Source organism: Macaca mulatta, chromosome 1, assembly GCF_049350105.2.
Source record: "Macaca mulatta isolate MMU2019108-1 chromosome 1, T2T-MMU8v2.0, whole genome shotgun sequence".
Lineage (NCBI taxonomy): Eukaryota > Metazoa > Chordata > Mammalia > Primates > Cercopithecidae > Macaca > Macaca mulatta.
In genome coordinates, this window is record NC_133406.1 from 80,711,728 (window position 1) to 80,729,714 (window position 17,987).

At 36.9% G+C, this 17,987-nt stretch overlaps 1 protein-coding gene across 46 annotated transcripts in view; it reads left to right on the forward strand.

Annotated features, from left to right (window-relative positions):
• The window catches only part of DISP1 (dispatched RND transporter family member 1), a 205,948-nt gene that overhangs the window by 44,289 nt on the left and 143,672 nt on the right, over positions 1-17,987 (forward strand). Inside the window, exon 1 of one of the 46 annotated variants that reach the window (XM_077938074.1) lies at positions 4,107-4,318. The exons of 44 other annotated variants lie outside the window; for them this stretch is intronic. The gene's annotated coding sequence lies outside the window, so the exon portion shown is untranslated. Of the gene's footprint in view, positions 1-4,106; positions 4,319-17,987 lie in introns of those variants that run through there. One more of the 46 variants, XM_077938125.1, reaches the window with a different exon arrangement.

The following is a 17,987-nucleotide window of genomic DNA, read 5'->3' on the forward strand; positions in this document are numbered from 1 at the left end:
GTGACTGTGAACATTAAATGAGAATGCACATAAAATGGTCAGTATGGTACCAGTTATGTAGTATAAAATGGTCAACACATATTAGCAACCATTAGCATCTCAATATAAAAGGAATAAACTTTACAAACAATATGAGAGTAAATTACAAAAAAAGTAAAAATTAAGTAGTGCCTTTTTTTAAAAAATAAAAACTTGTAGGATTCTTAATTTTTATACTTTGTGTATGGAATGGCAAAAGTTCATATTCTTTATATACAGATAAATTATGTTTAAAAATGTGTCCAATATTAGATAAAGTTAAGCTATTTAGACTTACAGATGTCCTGGATTGCAGGCTCTTTGAGGGCAGAGACTATGTCTCATTTCATTTAACGAATACCTATTTAGCACCTCACCGCGTCAGGATCTGAGCATAGAATGGGATATGATATCTACCGTGAGCAGCTCACAGGCTAGTTGGGGAAACAGACATATAAACAAATAAATATAAATAACTTGCAGAGGGCTAATATATGTATAGCAATGTACTTAGTTGTCTTCCATTAATGTGAAAATATTTATATCAGAGCTCTACACATTCACTGAGGCATTTTTCTAAATATGGGGATGGGATGAGAATATTTAAACAGTATTTTTATGCTGACTTCCCATGAACTATGTCCCAAACTGCTTGATTGTACCTCACCAAATCTTTATATAATACTAACCACAAAGAAGGCAAAAAGTCACATATTTGGAGTGTCTTTTGTATTTTCTGCTTTTAATATGTATTCCATGTGTAGTCCTCAATAGTGAATGTGTGTATACCGCGTATTAATAAAATGGTAATTTCAGCACTAATATTCTAGTATTATTTTCTCTGAATGCTTCTTTCAGTTATTTGACTACCATCAGGTAATGAATTTGTATTTTTATAAGATCAAATTAATGCATTTTTAATCCAAACATCTGTTCTCTATTTGCTCCACACCTGTGACAAGATTATTTCAAAGACTCACTTATAAAAGAGAAACACATTATCAAGGGGCAACCCCGCTTTGAAGCATACATTCTATTTTTTGCACAAATAACCATGTGAAAAATACCAATTACTGAAACTCTGAGAAGAATGAAGTTACTTCTAGTATTTATACAAAAAAAGGCTGTCTAAATGAAAACCAAACTGAGATGTAATAGACCAAATCTGTGTAACATAAACCTTTCTAGATCAATGTAGCTAAAAAAAATGTATCCGTGATTTGGGAAGGCAGCTTTAACAAAACAGTATTGTACAAAAATAACTAAAACGAAACAGCTGGCCACCAATGTGACAAACATGCACCTTAGCAGGAGGCTGTGAAATTTGAAGCACCTTAGTGAGTATTAGCACATACTAGTAGACTGTTACAGGTCATATTTCTGTGTACACTATTGAAAATATTCTAATGTACATGAAGTATTTTGACAAGTGAAATTATGAAATTTCTAAAAAATTAAAAACCTAAATAAAGGTACCATTTTGGTTGAAATGAAAATCATACCAGTTTTAGGTCTCAGTGAGAGTGTAATTTAGATTCTGGTACCGTACCTATTAAGAAATACAATTTATTCTAGTGTCACCTTCCTTATTAGCAAATTGTCTTCAGAAGGAACACAAACAGGAGAGGTCTAGAGATGCCTTTTAGAGTGTTAGAAAGGCAGGTTTTATGTGGATATGGCTAATAAAGATTGAGAGGCTGGCTTTGTTTAAATCCTAACTCTGTCATTTTCTAGGCTATTGAACAGTATTTTAAACATTTCTCTGCCTCAGTTTCTTGAGCTGTAAAATGTATAAGATAGACCCCATAGGGTTTCTGTGGATTTAAATGAGTGACATTAAAAAAATGCTTAGCGTGTTGTCAGCACATGAGAAATCCTTAATAAATGCTGGCAGTAAAGTTCAACATGAGTAGACATTTTTTCCTTGTGCATTTTCCCTCCATTTTTCTCTCTTCTGCTAACCCTCTTGATTATGATTATTATTGTTTTTGCCTTTCTCTTTAGTTTTGTAACCATTCCATTTTTTTTTTTGTTTCACTAGCTCCCTTGTTCTCTCTTTTTAACCCCTCTGTTTTCTTCACTTTACCCCAGGTTTTTATTATTCTTTAAAAATTTTCCATCCTCCAACTGCTATACTTTTTTTTTCCACTGTATTTTAATTTTTTTTAATTTTAGATTTGGGGGTACATGTGGTTTGTTACATAGGTAAACACGTATCATGGGGGTTTTTTGTACATATTATTTCATCACCCAGTTATTAAGCCCAGTACCCAATAGTGATCTTTTCTGCCCCTCTCCCTCCTCCCACTCTCCCCTGTCAAGTAGACCCCAGTGTCTGTTGTTTCCTTCTTTGTGTTCATAGGTTCTCATCATTTAGGTCCCTCTTATAAGTGAGAACGTGCAATGTTTGGTTTTTTGTTCCTGCAATAGTTTGCTAAGGATAATGGCCTCCATGTTCCTGTAAAAGACATGATCTCATTCTTTTTTATGGCTGTATAATAAATGTACATTTACTGTGTACCACATTTTCTTTATCCGATCTGTCGTTGATGGGCATTTAGGTTGATTTCATGTTTCTGCTATTGTGAATAGTGCCAACTCCTATTCTTTTATGTGACAGGCCCAATGGCCACTCTTTCCTTCATAGGCCTGTATCTCTGTATTTCTGCCACAGGGGCTGTTAATCTGAGATCTCTGAATGTCCTTCAGATGACCTACGAACTTCTGAAATTATTCAACATTTTATGAATATGCATTTTTATTTATTTATTTATTTATTTGAAACAGAGTTGCTACTCTTGTTGCCCAGGCTGGAGTGCAATGGTGCAATCTCAGCTCATTGCAACCTCCTCTTCCCGGGTTCCAGTGATTCTCTTGCCTCAGTCTCGCAAGTAGCTGGGATCACAGGCATGCGGCACTACACCCAGCTAATTTTGTATTTTTAGTAGAGTTGGGGTTTCACCATGTTGGCCAGGCTGGTCTTGAACTCCTGACCTCAAGTGATCTACCCGCCTCTGCCTCCCAAAGTGCTAGGATTACAGGCATGAGCCTCTGCACCCAGCTGAATATGCATTTTGTAAAGGAGAGGTTCCATAGTTCTTTACAGGGTTTCAGAGGACTTCACTAATTTTATGAGTTTAAGAACCATTGCTTGATAAGATGTAGCAACCCTTCCCTCCCACCTGATTTGTTGAGCCTCTCTGCCATTTGCCTCATTGATATTAGGGAAACTTTCTGTACAGGAAAAAGTGTTACTCAGCGTATGTACTGGATTTGCATCATAGTATTAGAAAGGAACTTCATCCCCAGGTAATTCATTAATTGTGGCATCACTGTGTTATGTTGTAATATTTATAAGCAACAACTTTGTTTTTAAAACTTTTTTTGCATTGTGCATTCCCTAAAAGTTCTTTTTCCCAGTTTCAAATATTCATAACAAATGGTCAGCTCAATTTAAAACAAGGTAAATATTTTTCATTTTATTTTATTTTTCCATTTCTATGTAAAATACCCAAGCCAGCTTTGAACCAAAGCATTCAGCATTTTAGAAGCTAATAGTCCAGCAGAAAAATAATGTTTTAAAATTAGTTATAAATTTGCTAGAGGCCAGGCGTGGTGGCTCATGTCTGTAATCCCAGCACTTGGGAGGCTGAGGCGGGCAAATCACTTGAGGTTGAGAATTCGAGACCAGCCTGACCAACATGGAGAAACCCCATCTCTACTAAAAATACAAAATTAGCCTGGCGTGGTGGCACATGCATGTAATCCCAGCTACTCAGGAGGCTGAGGCAGGAGAATTGCTTAAACCTAGGAGGGAGAGGCTGTGGTGAGCCGAGATCGCACCATTGCACTCCAGCCTCAGAAGCGAAACTCCAACTCAAAAAATAAACAAACAAACAAATAAATAAATAAATTTACTAGAAAAAAAATTGCAAATTGACAGCATTTGGGTTTTTTTAAAAAAAGCCTTCTATAACAAAACAGTCATGTAGGCTTTTAGTACATTTTTTTTCTAGTTGGTCAAATAGCCAAAGTTGTTTTTTGTTTGTTTTTCAGTGGTTTTTTTTTTTTTTTTTTTTTTTTTTGAGTAGAGGCTGATTTTCACCATGTTGCCCAGGCTGGTCTTGAACTGCTGGACTCAAGTGATCCACTCCTCTTGGCCTCCCAATGTGCTGGGATTACAGGCATGAGCCACCGTGCCTGGCACCAAAGTTGTTTTCTTAACTAAAATCATCATTCACATGAATCATCATGACAGCCTGAAAAATGTAGAACTCGTCTAAGAAAAGGAGATAACCCAGTAAGTCATTCTTTACACATCTTGTTCATGTTTAACTGTCTAAAGAAGGAAACTATTCCTTTGAAAATAGCACTGCTTTAATCTTTGCACGGATAATTCTGACCTCAAAAAATACCCATTTTTAAGACCTTGGCTCTACTGGGGAATAAGCAAACCAAATGAACAAACACAAACCTTGTGTATCGCCCCTTCCTTTTTTTAACCACTGATGATGAACCTTGGGTTAGCATGTAGAGCATAGATAATACAATGCCAAATACATATTTAACAAAAGTGAACTGCGTGCCTGGCATATGCAGGGCTCTGGGTGTACAATAGTGAGTAGTGAGTATTTGAGAAAAACAAATATATCTGTGTATATATACCAAATGTATTCATATAGAAATAGTAGTAAGTGCAATGAAGAAATGAATAGGGTCTGAGGAGAGAGTAAATGTTGCTTTAGAATACCATTAATTATCTCATAGAAAAATTAGTTATTTCATAGAAAAAAGAGAGTCATTTAGTCTCTGTTAATTTGTTTTCTGTATTTTAAAAATGAAGTTGGTGGCAGGCTGTTCAGAAAAGAACTACCAAGCTCACATTGGAGGTATCATCTCACCGTTAGGATGACTGTTATGAAAAGGATAAAAAATAACAAATGCAGGTAGAGATGTGCATAAAAGGGAACTTATATGTTACTGGAAATGTAAATTAGTACAGCTACTGTGGAGAACAGTATGGAGTTTCCTCAGAAAACTACAAGTAGTACTACCATCTGATCCAGTGATTGCACTACTGGGGATTTATCCAAAGGAAAGGAAATAATGTATCAATGAGATATCTGCACCCCCATGTTTACTGCAGCATTATTCACAATAGCCAAAATATGGAATCAACCTAGGTGTCCAACAGCAGATGAATGGATAAATAAAATGTATATATACACCACGGAACACTATTTGGCCATAAAAAACAATGAAATCCTGTCATTCACAGCAACATGGATGGAGCTGGAGGACATTATGTTAAGTGAAATAAGCCAGGAACAATAAATTAAACACTGCATGTTCTCATGCATTTGTGAAAACTAAAAAAGTTGATTTCGTAGAAATAAAAAGTAGAACAGAGAAGGGTAGGGGGAAGGGAGGGATAGGGAAAGGTTTGTTAAGGGATACAAAATTACAGCTAGATAGGGAAAATAGGGTCTAGTGTTCTATATCACTGCAGATAATTATGGTTAACAAGAATATATTGTGTAGTCTCAAATAGCTAGAAGGAGGATATTGAGCATTCCCAACACAAAGAAATGATAAATGTTAGAGATGATGAATATGCTAACTACCCTCATCTGATCACTATATGTATCAAAACATTACTGTGTGCCCCATGAATATTTACAATTTTTTTGTCAATTAATAAAATAAAAAAAGAAGCTCTCATCGAGATTTTTGTGCCTTGAAACATATAAAATTTGCTCTGGAAAGAAAACACCATGGCAAGATGTTGGCCACAGACTATAAATATAGGGGAAAGAAAACTGAAACAGCTTTATTTTTTATAACTCTGTTTCCTTGTTTCGTAGATCTCTTAACAAGAGTGAATCATAGAAGCTAGGCGTATTAGTCTGTTCTCATGCTGCTGTACAGAACTGCCCAAGACTGGGTAATTTATAAACAAAAGAGGTTTAATTGACTCATAGTTCTGCATGGCTGGGGAGGCCTCAGGAAACCTACAATCATGGCAGAAGGCATCTCTTCACAGGGTGGCAGGAGAGGGAATGAGTGCAAGCAGGGGAAATGCCACATGCTTATAAAACCATCAGGTCCTGTGAGACTCACTCTTTATCACGAGAACATCATGGGGGAAACTGCCCCCATGATCCAATTCTACCTGGTCCCACCCTTGAAATGTGGGGATTATTACAATTCAAGGTGAGATTTGGGTGGGGACACATAGCCAAACCATATCACTAGGACCCTTGAATGACTGTTTTGGAGATAGTTCTGAATTCCGGGCACTAAGGAGTACCATTTGGACACTGATCCTTTTATGTTAAAGATGGTGAACTGGTGGGTTTCAGTGAGCTGGTGGGTTTCAGTGTCCTCCTTTCAGTTGGTTAATTGGGAATCCTATAGTTGAGCCTAAATTCCTCAGTGTTTTGCTTTTTTTTTTTTTTTTTCCCATCATAAATGGCAAATATTGTGCCTACCTAGAATATGGTGCTTTGAAACCCAAATGTTAAGGAGATAAATGGGTATACCTAACTGCTTGGGATGAACAAGATTTTGGGGAATAGGATAAAGGCTTCTTTAGAGACTTAATAGTTATTTATGTGGCCTGGGGAAGTGGGATAGTTCATTCTGAATCATTTTCAAACTTGTCCAGGGAGCTCTGGGGCTCTTCAGAGGAACCTCAGTACTACTAGTGGGAATAGAGTTGCCAAGAAGGGCCGGGGTCTCATCCCTACAACCTTTAACTAAGGAACTTCTACTAGACATAAAGGAAAACAAATAACTTTGAAGATAATAAATTAGCTTTTGCTTCTTTGTCATAGAATCTTCCTGAGTTACCGTTTGTATACCAACTCTTGAGGCTTTCATCATGTATGACGAGGAGCCACATCAAGACCTTTCACCTGTGTTCTCTTATTCTTTTCTGCCATTTCCTCTACCCTTCTCCTCACACAAACACTTAAGTACCAGGCCTTGGGAACTAGTTAAGATCTGTTAGAAAAGAAAGATTTAAACAATATTTGAAAGCCCTGAAAATTATGTTCCTAAATCTTCTACCTAAATGGAAATATGTGTTATCTTCATTAGGAAGAATATTTATGAAAGTAATCAACACACTGAACTAGTTAGAAAGCAGTGTATTTTAGCCAGTAATGAGCCTTAACCTTTGCAGGGTTAGCACATGGAAATCGTTATTATATACTAGCAGATACAGCTATGCCACCATACTTATTTTGTCAAGGACCAATTCTTCATTATACCAGTGCAGTCTGATTTTCACAGTTAATCTTACTTGGTTGCTAAATGCCTTACATGCCTAATGAAATGAAATTTGAAGAATTGACTAGCTTAATTTTGCAGTGTGAAATGGTTCCCTCCTCTTTATTTTAAAACATTTTTTTCTCCCCAAATTTTGAAGATATTTTGACTAATTCAAATTTCACATAATTTTAAGAGTACTATAATTTATAAGCCATAGAGGTATGTGATTTGAATGCTTCCTATCTAATGCAACTGGAATTTTTCTCCAATTATAAGAGAGACAAGACCATCATTCTCCAGTTTCAAAAAAAAAAAAAGAATGCAGCTGCTTGCAAGAGGAGAGCTAAACTAACAGAACGTTTAATATTTTGAAAAATATGTCCTGGGGGAAAAGATTCTTCTGTTTAAAAAGATATTAAACTATTTAGCTTGGCAGCTCCAGGGTGTGAATATTTTGAACTCCATCACTGTCATTTATTTTTTATCGAGTTCAAATGGAAAAATTGAGAACTTTATTTTGACATGTAGTCCTTTATGAGATATATAAACCTTTAGCTGCAAGGGACTACATGTTACTGTGAATTACAAAGGCACATTCCACTTTCAGTGGATCAGTGTTTAATTTTCAAAATTCTCAGCAAATAGCACAGCTGCAGCCAAAAATCCTGTTCTGAGACTCTTTCCAGCCCAGATGAAACTAATAGTTCCAGGCTGTGTTGCTGTCATTCATTACTAATCCAGGTATGGATGCTTACTGTTTTTAATTTTCCTTTTCTGAACTTGAAGGCAGCGTTTGTCTTTTCCCACAAGAAGTTAGAGATAATGTTCTTAGATTCCAGCAACTGGAGATAGCTGACCTTTTCCACACTGACACAACTAGACTCTCTTTTAGGGCTAGTACAGATAGGAGTTTGATGATAAACATAAAACAGTGGGAGACAGGCAGATGGTAGGGTATTAAGGAAAAACAAGAATGTATTAGGGATTTGCCCCTAATTTTTGGAAGCTGGTGTCATGGAAAGCATCCGTTCCCTACCATACAATATCTGTTGATGGCACTTGCCATTTGAGCAAGAATATTGAATTAAGGGGATAATATGTTTTTATGTTTATTATAATTTTTTTTTTTTTTTTTTGAGATGGAGTCTCACTCTGTTGCTCAGGCTGGAGTGCAGTGGCTCAATCTTGGCTCACTGCAACCTCTGCCTCCTGTTTCAAGCAGTCCTCCTGCCTCAGCCTCCTGAGTAGCTGGGATTACAGGTGCATGCCACCATGCCTGGCTACTTTTTGTATTTTAAGTAGAGATGGGATTTCACCATGTTAGACAGGCTAGTCTTGAACTCCTGACCTCATGTGATCCACCTGCCTCAGCCTCCCAAAGTGCTGGGATTACAGGTGTGAGCCACTGTGCCCAGCCTATTATAATTATTATTAGTAATAGAATTTTCAGAAACATTCAAAATGTCATCACCAATTATTCTATTCAAATCAGACCAGAATGGATTCATTTTGCATTTTAAACTGTCTTAATTGACACTTAAAAACAGCGTGACTTTTGGCTAGTCAGGAGGCTGAGGTGGGAGGATGCCTTAAGCCTGGAGTTTGAGGCTGTAGTATATCACGATCACATCTGTAAATAGTTACTGCATTGCAGCCTGGGCAACATAGTGAGACTGCATATCTAAAAAAAAGAAAAAGAAAAAACAGTGTGATATAGAATGAAGAATAGAGATTGCAGACTTTGGAACTGAACAAAAGTTGGAAGCATTCCCCTTGAAATCTGGCACAAGACAAGGATGCTCTCTCTCACCATTCCTATTCAACATAGTATTGGAAGTTCTGGCCAGGACAATCAAGCAAGAGAAAGAAATAAAGCATATTCAAATAGAAAGAGAGGAAATCAAACTGTCTCTGTTTGCAGATGACATGATCCTATATCTAGAAAACCCCATTGTCTCAGCCCAAAAGCTTCTTAAGCTGATAAGCAACTTCAGCAAAGTCTTAAGATACAAAAATCAGTGTGCAAAAATCACAAGCATTTCTACACACCAAGAATAGACAAGCAGAGAGCCCAGTCATGAACTCCCATTCACAATTGCTACAAAGAGAATGAAATACCTAGGAATACAGCTAACAAGGGAAGTAAAGGACCTCTTCAAGGAGAACTACAAACCACTGCTCAGGGAAATCAGAGGACACAAACAAATGGAAAAACATTCCATGCCTATGGATAGGAAGAATCAGTATCATGAAAATGGCCATACTGCCTAAAATGATTTATAGATTGAATGCTATTCCCATTAAACAACATTCTTCAGAGAATTAGAAGAAACTATTTAAAAATTTGTATGGAACCAAAAAAGAGCTCGTGTAGCCACAACAGACCTAAGCAAAAACAACAAAGCTGGATGCATCTGTTACCAGACTTCAGACTTCAAACTATACTACAAGGCTACAGAAACCAAAACAGCATGGCACTAGTATAAAAACAGACACATAGACCAATGGAACAGAATAGAGAACTCAGAAATAAGACTGCACATCTCCAACCATCTGATCTTTGATAGACCTGACAAAAACAAGCAATGGGGAAAGGATTCCCTATTTAACAAATGGTGCTGGGATTACTATTATGTATAATATCTATACTGGCCCTAAAAGAAAGTCTAGTTGTGTTTCATATACAGAAAATTGGAAGAGGACCCCTTCCTTATATCTTATACAAAAAATTAACTCAAGATGGATTAAAGACTTAAATATAAAACCAAAAACCATAAAAACCCTAGAAGAAAATCTAGGCAATACCATTCAGGACATAGGCACAGGGAAAGATATCATGATGAAATCACCAAAAGTAATTGCAACAAAAGCAAAAATTGACAAATGGGATCTAGTTAAACTTAAGCTACTCTGGGGGCTAAGGAAGGAGAATCACTTGAACCCAGGAGGTGGAGATTGCAGTGAGCCGAGATAATGCCACTGCACCCCAGCCTGGGGGACAGAGCGAGACTCCGTCTCAAAAAAAAAAAGAAAAAGAAAGAAAGAAAGAAAGTGATTGCTAGAAAAAAGTGGGGCAGGGGACCACTTTCTTTCCCCATTATATGTCAACAGAGTGAACTGGCAACCTGTAGAGTGGGAAATGTTTTTTTTTTTTTGCAATCTATCCATCTGATAAAGGTCTAATATCCAGAATCTACCAGGAACTTAAACAAATTTACAGGAAAAAAAGAAACAACTCCATTAAAAAGCGGACAAAGGACATGAACAGATACTTCTCAAAAGGTGACATTCATGCAGCCAACAAACTTTTGAAAAAAAGCTTAATATCACTGATCATTAGAGGAATGCAAATCAAAACCACAATGAGATACCATCTCATACCACTCAGAATGGTGATTATTAAAAAGTCCAGAAACAGCAGATGCTGGCGAGGTTGCAGAGAAATAGGAACAGTTTTACACTGTTGGTGGGAATGTAAATTAATTCAACCATTGTGAAAAACGGTGTGGTGATTCCTCAGAGATCTAGAACCAAAATATCATTTCACCCAGTAATCCCATTACTGGGTATATACCCAAAGGAATATAAATTATTCTATTACAAAGTTACATGCACACATATGTTCATTGCAGCACTATTCACAATAGCAAAGACATGGAATCAACCCAAATGTCCACCAATGATAGACTGGATAAAGAAAATGTGATACCTGTACACCATGGAATACTATGCAGCCATAAAAAGGAATGAAATCATATCTTTTGCAGAGACATGGTTGGAGCTGGAAGCCATTATCCTCAGCAAACTAACACAGGAATAGAAAACCAAACACCGCATGTTCTTACTTTTAAGTGGGAGCTGAACAATGAGAACACACAGACACAGGGAGGGGGACAGCACACACTGGGGCCTGTCGGGAGGTGGGGTCGGGGGAGGGAGAGCATTAGGAAAAATAGCTAATGCATGCTGGGCTTAATACCTAGGTGATGGGTTGATAGGTGCAACAAACCACCATGGCACATGTTTACCTGTGTAACAAACCTGCACGTCCTGTGCATGTACCCCAGAACTTAAAAAAGCGGTAATTAAAATTCTCAGAGATAAGAGAAGATATTGTATCTACAAATGAATAACAGGATAATTTAGATGGGATCATTTAAAGAATAAATAAAGGCTCTTGGGTATTTCAAAAATTGTTAATTCAGTAGAAGGGTTGGGAGATAAATTTGAGACTATCTTCCCAAAAGCAGATTTAAAAAGACTAAGAGATAGAAAATAAAGTGGCGATGTAAGATAAAAGAAAGTACAATTAGAGGAAAACTATGCTCTCCAATGTTTGACTAGTAGAAGGAGTTCCAGATAGAGTTTGGGATGAATTAGTTCACTTAGTTCGTTCTATAACCTAGACTGTAAATTCTGGAATGTTGGGGAATATGTTGTTGGTCTTGTTCACTATTTATTCATTGTCACAGTCTGTGCACCTAGTAGGTCTTCAGATATTTTGACTGAAATTATTCTTGTGTCTTGTTGAGAAGAGACATAGAAAAACTAAGCAAATTTTTAAAAAGAGGCAGCTAATCAGAAGGAAACTTTTTTTTTCAATAAAGGAAATTCATTTGTTGTTTTGTTTTGTTGAGATGGAGTTTCACTCTTGTTGCCCAGGCTGGAGTGCAATGGTGTGATCTGGGCTCACCACAAACTCTGCCTCCCAGATTCAAGTGATTCTCCTGCCTCAGCCTCCCGAGTACTGGGATTGAGGCATGGGCCACTAGGCCTGGCTAATTTTGTACCTTTAGTAGAGACGGGATTTCTCCATGTTGGTCAGGCTGGTCTTGAACCAACAGGTGAGCTGCCTGCCTCGGCCTCCCAAAGGGCTGGGATTACAGGCATGAGCCCGGCCCCATTTATTCTTTAAGTGATTCACTTGGGAATAATATTTAGTCATAATAATGTAAAACACTAAATATTGATTTAACCAACAATCGTGGTGTGACAGTATTGAGAAAGCAGGGAAGAGCAATGCTACAGGAGAGCGAAATCTGCATCATCTATAGTAGAAAGCCAATACATAATGCCTGAGATATTAAATTTTAAAAAGCAGTTACGGGCATGTTAGAGATAGTTGAAATAGTTGAAAGTAATTGCTAGGGCCGGGCACGGTCGCTCATGTCTGTAATCCCAGCACTTTGGCAGGCCGAGGCAGGCAGATCATGAGGTCAGGAGTTTGAGACCAGCCTGGCCAATATGGTGAAACCCTGTCTCTACTAAAAATAGAAAAATTAGCCGGGCATGGTGGTGTGAGACTGTAGTCCCAGCTACTCTTGGGGCTGAGGAAGGAGAATCACTTGAACCCAGGAGGTAGAGGTTGCAGTGAGCTGAGATCATGCCACTGCACTCCAGCCTGGGGGACAAAGCGAGACTCCGTCTCAAAAAAAAAGAAAGAAAGAAAGAAAGTGATTGCTAGAAAAAAGTGGGGCAGGGGACCACTTTCTGTCCCCATTATATGCCTTGTAGAACTAATTTTAAAACTATCTAAATGAATTGTTTTGATAAAATGGAAATTTAAGATATTTAATGGCACCAGGCCACATCATTTTCCATATTAAGGCCATGCTTATCAATGAACCAGAATATGGCTATCCTAGGACCAGGGTATCTTCTCTTTGGGATGGTCCTTCTCTTTTTCTCTATTTCCTTTGCCAACTCACCTCTCTTTGGAATTGATGTGTTCTTCAGACATAACCATGTGGCTTGAAATACTTAGCCTGTAAGTTTTCTTGTCTATTTTGTGGTGACTTCCTGTTTTAACTCTGAGTTCCTTTCTATGAGATTTTTAAGTCACTTGTGGTTACAGTTACTTTATTGCAACCTCCACGATAAGGCTATTAATGCTTCAGTGTTGTTCCAGTCAGTTACGTATTCTAGACTCTAAATTCTGTGAAGTCAGGGATTGCTGGTTTTGTTCACTATTTATTCAGTGGCTATCTAGTAGTATGTGCATATGATTGAAATTATCCTCATATTTCTTTGAGAAGGAAATTATGTAAATTTAAGAACATGGCTTTTAGGTTAGACAAACCTGGATTTGAATCCCATTGCTATCACTTGCTAGCCATGTCACTTAACCTCTTTTCTGAAACCCTCTTTTCTAAGTATTAACATTTTCTGTTTCAAATTAACACCTAAAGGCCCTCCACCTCACAAACGTTTTCACCATTTATCATTTGTTATTTCTGATTATTAGCATATTTCAAAACACCACAATAAGTGATTAAACTTGCATTTAAAAATAATATGTAACATTAATAAAGCAAGTTATACTTTTTTTTCTGAATTCTCTAGTAATGTAATTACACTATAGGTCATATTAACAACTCATTTTTTAAAGCAAAAACATGTTTCTCAGAGGATAGATTTATTTTTAGGAATGTTTATTATATAACTTCTGGTACAGTGGGGAAAATGTTTACTACTTCATGAGAAATATGTGTTTTTTATAGTACATTTTTCTCATGAAGACATTGGCTGCATTAAGGGAGTAGTAATAAGATAATTTTGCGACCTGTTTTTCTGAAAGGCTGAGCAACCCTTTTAAGACTGGGATGTCATCAAGGGTAGGAATCTGTGTTGTGCTCATCACCTCCTTGTCTATTGTCTGGCATATAGTAAAATCTTAACTGTTGACTGAATGACTGCATGCATGAATGAATTAACTATTGTGTTGCTTTATTTGTTTGTAATTTTTTATTTTGATGTAGTTTAAAACTTAATGAAGACTTACAAGATTAGTACAAGGAAATCCCATATACTGTTAACCCAGATTTATCAATTGTTAACTAAGTTTAAAGTTTTTATATTCATATATTGTTTTTCGGAGTCATTTGAGAATCAGTTGTTGCTATTACACCCTTACACCCCTAAATACTTTAGTATGTAGTTCCTGAGAACGAGAACGTTCTCTTTTATAATAAAACACTGTAAACTTATCAAAATCTAGTAATTTAACATTGATATAATATTTCCTAATCCAGTTTGTTTTCAAATTCATCAGTTGTCTCAATGGTTTGTTTTTGTTTTTGTTTTTTGAGATAGCACTTCACTCTGTTGCCCAGGCTGGAGTACAGTGGTGCTATCATGACTCACTGCAGCCTTCACCTCCCAGGCTCAAGTGATCCTCCCACCTCAGCCTCCTACGTAGCTGAGACTACAAGTGTGTGCCACCACGCTTGACTCATTTTTAAATTTTTTGTAGAAATAGAGTCTCCCTATGTTGCCTAGGCTGGTCTTCAACTCATGGGCTCAAGCAGTCCCCCACCTTGGCCTCCCAAAGTGCAGGAATTATAGTGTGAGCCACTGCGCTCAGCGTCAATCATATCTTTTGCAGCTATTTTTTCTCAGTCTGGTACCCAATCCAGGGTCACACATTCCATGTAAGTTTCATGTCTCTTTAGCCTTCTTTAATCTGGAACAGTACTCTAGTATTTCTCTTTCTTTCTTGACTTTAACATTTTTTAGAAGAGTTTAAAAAATAATTTTGAAGAATATTCCTAGTTTGGGTTTGTATCATGTATCTTCCTGATTAGATTGAGGTTTTGCAGTTTTGGCTGCTGGAAAACCACAGAAGAGATGCTGTGCTATTCTCAGTACATCATATCTTTAGGCACATGAGGCCACTTTGCACAAATATTAGCAACTCATCACTTGCTTAAGTTGTATCCACAGGGTATTTCCACTGTAAAGTTGCCATATTTTCCTTGGTGTAATTTGTGGGGAGAGGGCTGAACGCGGTGGCTCATACCTGTAATCTCAGCACTTTGGGAGGCTGAGGTGGGCGGATTGCTTCAGCTCAGGGGTTCAAGAACAGCCTGGCAATATGATGAAACCTTGTCTCTACAAAAAATATAAAAATTAGCTGGGCATAGTTGCATGTGCCTGTGGTCCCAGCTATTTGGGAGGGGGGCTGAGGTGAGAGGACCACCCGAGCCCGGGGGTGGGGTCGGGGAGCTCAAGGCTGCGGTGAGCCATGATTCCACCATTGTACTCCAGCATGGGTGACAGAGTGAGACCCTATCTCAAAAAAAAAAAAAAAAATCTGTGGGGAGATACTTTGAAACTGTAAATATCTCATCCTTCATTTATGAAACTTACACTCAATAAATTTAGCATCCATCATTTGAGTCTTCCACATTTATTAGTTGGCATTTTACTATAAGAAACACCTTCCTTTTATTTTTTATTTATATTAGTTTGAATTCATAGATTCTTATTTTATTCATTTAGTTGTAATCCATTACTGTCATTAATTATTTTGATGCTTAAGGCATTCCAGATTTGGTCCGTGGGAGTCCCTGCAAACTGTTCCTTTGTTGTTTTGCTTTGTCTTCAATGTTCCTTGAGAATTTTTATCTTTTTTGGTATAATAAGATATGCTAGGTCCTTCCTGTACTTTTCCTTGTCCAAGCCCTGGAGTCAACTTTTTTTCTGAGATGTCCTGGTTCCTTTTAATGGAGAATGGTATTTTAAAACCAAGATCTAGGTGCTGAGTGTGCTCATTGCTACTAATAGCATTGGCTCTAGACTCTCTCAGATCTCTCAGGGACCAAGCTCAGAAATGTATGTACATCTAAATTAAAGTTTTGTAGCTAAACTAAGAGTTCATATTGACTCCTCTAGTTCAAATACAGCACTCCAGGGTTCATTCTAGTTTCTCTCCATATTCCTAATTCCCATTTCCAACAGTGAGAAACCTGGCTCCATGGTATTGTTTTGTATCCCAAGTGTCTTGTTCAAGCCTTGGCATTAAGTAATTGATATATGTTGTAAGCATTTGAATGAATGAGTGAATACATAGTTATGGCATTATCTCAGTATGTATTCTCACTGCTGTGACCCATGCTTGGCATTAGGTATTAATAGATGCTAAGTAAAACTTTGTTGAGCAAATAGCTCTCTTCTTGCCAATACATTTATTATATATTTTTGAACCACATGAGAAGCGACTCTGTAGGAGTACTCTCATATTTTTGCCATTTAAATATGAATCCTTGTAAATTCAGTTAATATGAACAATCAGTCCTTTTTACAATAAGAAAAAGTCATAAGTAACAATCAGATTGATCTATTAAAAATAATTCTTTTTTTTTTTGTTTAAAAAAACTTTGATATGGGCAACATCATTGAAAAGATTTCAGAATTTCTAGTTATGAAAATTGTGCCTTGCAGAGTTTGGCACATTTTTCACATATGTCAGCTCTAGCAATGTGAAATATGTTCTTCATTTGAATTCTCTTCCTATACCCCCTGCTGTCAGGCAAAAAGAATTTTCACTTCACTGCTGCTTGTTATTAAGCTGCTATAAACAAGAATGCTTGAAGGTAACTTATGAGCAAATGACTAGAAATTTCTGATAACCTTAAGACTCATTCCCAAATTATATTATTAACTCTGTGAGTAATTTGGGGAAAAACAGTAGGGTTTCATTTGCCTGTGCCCTCAGAGGTTATAGAGTTACAATTTAGGACAGCCATTAATGACACTAATTCTTGAGATAGGTTTTTTGTTTGTTTGTTTGTTTTTGTTTTTGTTTTGTTTTTTTTCCTTAAACCTCAGGAAACGTGGTCTATTTTTCTCTCCGATGTAATTAAAACTAACAACTCCTTGCTCATAAACTGATACTTTATTCCTAGAAACTTGCTTAAAAAGGGCCCTATCCTTTTCTATCTTTGCTTTTTCTAGTTACCTAAATTATGTTAAATGTATCATATGCATTATAATTTATGGTATAGAATTCAAAATGTAAAATTTGTCATGAATCATACTACCAGAGAAGTAGGAAAAGTTGGAAAAGTGGTTATTTTTATATTAGTAAGACTTTTTCACAGAACTGGCTGAGAATTGATGACTTTTTGTTTTAAAGAAAATGTTCTCCAAGATAACATCTTTAGCCCTGTGTAGAAACATTTAAGTTGCCCCCCCCCATACTTAGAAGAGGGAGTGGGTCTTTTTAAATTAATAGAAAAATCAAAACATTTAAAGCACTTCCATCTTAAAAGCCTTTCCTGTTTAAAGAAAAACTGAAATGCTGCAATTTATACAAATAGTCTTCTTTTCCTAGATTAAATTTTAAAAGCAAAGTTCTGTATATATAAGCAAAGATATATTCTGTATCTTTTAAGTATAGACATTTAAAGGTAACATCTAAAAATTGTTGTTTAAAAAGTACTTTTCTGTGGGGCAAAGTGGTTTTGTCATATCATAGATTCCCTGTTCCTTATTTCTATAAATAGAATTTATTCCAGCGTTAGTCTGGTACTACTGATTTTGTACCTACACACATATACACAGAATAATAACTATAAGAGGTGGGTATGTTTGGCATATTTCCCAAATTGTCTTTGCACTTTTAGCCAGTTATGTTTTTGTTTTCCCCTGGATTCTCCCTTAGGGGCCGGCCCCCTGTTGAGTTTTACAGTCATACAGTATCTTCTCATAGGAGTACAGACACAATAACCCAGATGAGGTAAAAGTAACTAAGAGAGAGGAAACTGGCCCCCTCAGGTAACTGAGGGTCAGTGTTGACCTCAGTAAGTCGATGTCTAGTTCTCCCTGCTAACTCTTTTCCTCCTTTGAAAAAAAAAAATGAATGTCGGGGAGAGGGTGGCAGAGGAACTGTTGGGGTACTCTTTTTCTAGTTC